The sequence below is a fragment of the Penaeus chinensis genome, chromosome 4 (assembly GCF_019202785.1).
Source record: "Penaeus chinensis breed Huanghai No. 1 chromosome 4, ASM1920278v2, whole genome shotgun sequence".
Taxonomy (NCBI): Eukaryota; Metazoa; Arthropoda; class Malacostraca; order Decapoda; family Penaeidae; genus Penaeus; species Penaeus chinensis.
This window is the reverse complement of record NC_061822.1, coordinates 45,117,196-45,119,695: the sequence shown is the minus strand read 5'-3', so window position 1 is coordinate 45,119,695 and position 2,500 is coordinate 45,117,196. Positions and strand designations below refer to the sequence as shown.

The 2,500-nt window shown below is 36.5% G+C and overlaps 1 protein-coding gene across 3 annotated transcripts in view; it reads right to left on the bottom strand.

Moving 5' to 3' along the window:
- The window catches only part of LOC125025144 (hepatocyte nuclear factor 4-gamma-like), a 27,461-nt gene that overhangs the window by 14,194 nt on the left and 10,767 nt on the right, over positions 1-2,500 (bottom strand). Inside the window, exon 1 of one of the 3 annotated variants that reach the window (XM_047613106.1) lies at positions 39-135. The exons of the other annotated variants lie outside the window; for them this stretch is intronic. The gene's annotated coding sequence lies outside the window, so the exon portion shown is untranslated. Of the gene's footprint in view, positions 1-38; positions 136-2,500 lie in introns of those variants that run through there. 3 annotated transcript variants of the gene reach the window in all.

Sequence of the window (2,500 nt, the reverse complement as noted above, 5' to 3'; positions counted from 1 at the left end):
TATGTTATGACGTGTCCGTCCGTCAGCACCGCACTTACTTATCTTCCCGACCAAGACACTTCACACGTAACCCAGCTCGATCTCACGAAAGGTCTGAACCACTTCGGCCTCGACTGCCATCTGATTCTCTTCTTCGCGACCCGGACTTAATGACGCTCCCAATCGCCCCTTGTCGCACTCGGTTTCCTTAAGACCGATTTTGCATCTCGATTCCATAGGAGTATCACCCTTTCAAAAGGAACTCCACGCCCTCAACCCTAGGCAGAGGATAATACGGTGTGATTATGATACACCATACCTGGGCGCATTGTGTCTGGGATAGGATATATCCTGTATTTCATTTTAGTAGGGATCGTAGAAGGTAAACTATAGTAAGAATGCAACGTATAAACACACTGGTAATGACCATGGCAATGATCACGATGGTGATGGTTGTGATACAAAAATGTATTCATTCAGTAATAATCATATCATGAGATTAATGAAAATGAAGTTAGCAATCATGATCAAACTTGATTTGCTGATGCTGATGATTACCATATATAAAGGACCTTGGCAGTGGCGACCATATCAATGGCAACGATATTCATGCTCTTGAGTGTTTAAGTAACGCCTTGCCATAGGCCTCCCAGGTGAGCACCACATTTATGTCTAGACATGCTATCTCTCCCACGCTAACTTCCTCCTTTACCTGTCTGCTCGAGATGTCTGGGTCGGGAATTCTGGCGGGTTGGCCGGTCGGATGTATTTTTTGTCACGTGTTAAATATTTGAGACTGTATTTGTCTGTCTTTGCCCGAATATGTGTGGAAGCACCGACTGCATTTTTAGTTTTTTCCTTTTTGGTGAAGAAACTTGCGTTAGCACATTGCTGTCATATATATAATAATGGTATTAGCATCGTTGTTGTAACTACAGCCGGGATAGTATGAAAAGAATTCGCTGTTACTCATAGCCTAACTCCGTTGTACTGATGAGAGAGGAAGTTCATAAAACGGACTTATCAAGTACTAGTGAAAAGAGGTAAACGTCAAAACATAACTCCACGTGGAGGTCGATGACGTCACTCACTGGCTGACTAGTAAAGTGAACTCTGATACAACGGTTCACCAGGTCGTTCGGTATGAATAAAAGATATTACAAGGCAAGAAGACCTTTGGACTCCTTCGATGCGACTGGCCTGCCTCTCCTCATGCGTTCCCACTCTTGACGGAGGGAACCCAGATAAAGTGGAGATTGGCGCTACAGGTCCGTGATTTGCTTGCAGAGGGACCTGCAAATTATCTCCCAATGCATTATTGGTTTCCAAACAATAGACAAATTAGTGGCCTTACCGTGGACAGATTTTGATTTTTTGTTCGTTGAAGGATGTTTAGGCGTACACACACACACTCTCTCTCTCATATAAAAACATTATATATTTATATATTTATCTGTATATATATATCTACACACAACCACACATATACATATATATATATATATATATATATATATATATATATATATGTATGTACACACATATATAAATATATAAATACATATATATACGTATATACATGTATATTTAATATAGCTATACATATATGCCTACATATATATGTATATTTTCACACACGCGCGCACGCATGCACACGCACACACACACACACACACACACACACACACACACACACACACACACACACACACACACACACACACACACACACATATATATATAGATATATATATACACATATATATATATATATATATAAATATATATATATATATATATATATACGGAATATATATATATATATATATATATATATATATATATACATATACATATATATACGGAATATATATATATATATATACATATACATATATATACGGAATATATATATATATATATATATATATATATATATATATATATATATATATATATATATATATATATCTGGGTGCCCTATCCGATACGGACGTAGGCGACCATGGTTCTCTACAAAATCCTATCACTGGTAACCCTCAATAACTCAATCTTACTCATGTTCAAGCTTTTGCTCAGGCTATTGATGTAAGTTAGCCTTGGCCTTCCCCTTCTACGTTTTCCTTCAATCTTTCCTGTGAGAATATTGTTCTCTAACCTCTCTTTGCGCATTTGACACATGTTCTGTCCAAGATATTCTCAGCATTTCTTTTATAAAACCACATTTCTGCAGCCCTCAACCTGTTTTCCATTGTTGGTGAAATTGTCCATCATTCATCTCCATAAAGAAGGACCGAATAAATATAACACTTTAGAGTTTTTTTTTTTTTTTTTTTTTTTTTTTTTTTTTTTTTTTTTTTTTTTTATCTTCATGCTCAGTTTCCTGTCTTTTAGAATGCTACCTAGCTTTTGAAAGGTATCCTTTGCCATGGCAATTCTTCTCTTTATTTCAGTGTCGCATTTTCCATTTCCATTTTCCAACTTTTCAATTTGCTTTATTTTATCCTGCCCTACTTTAACT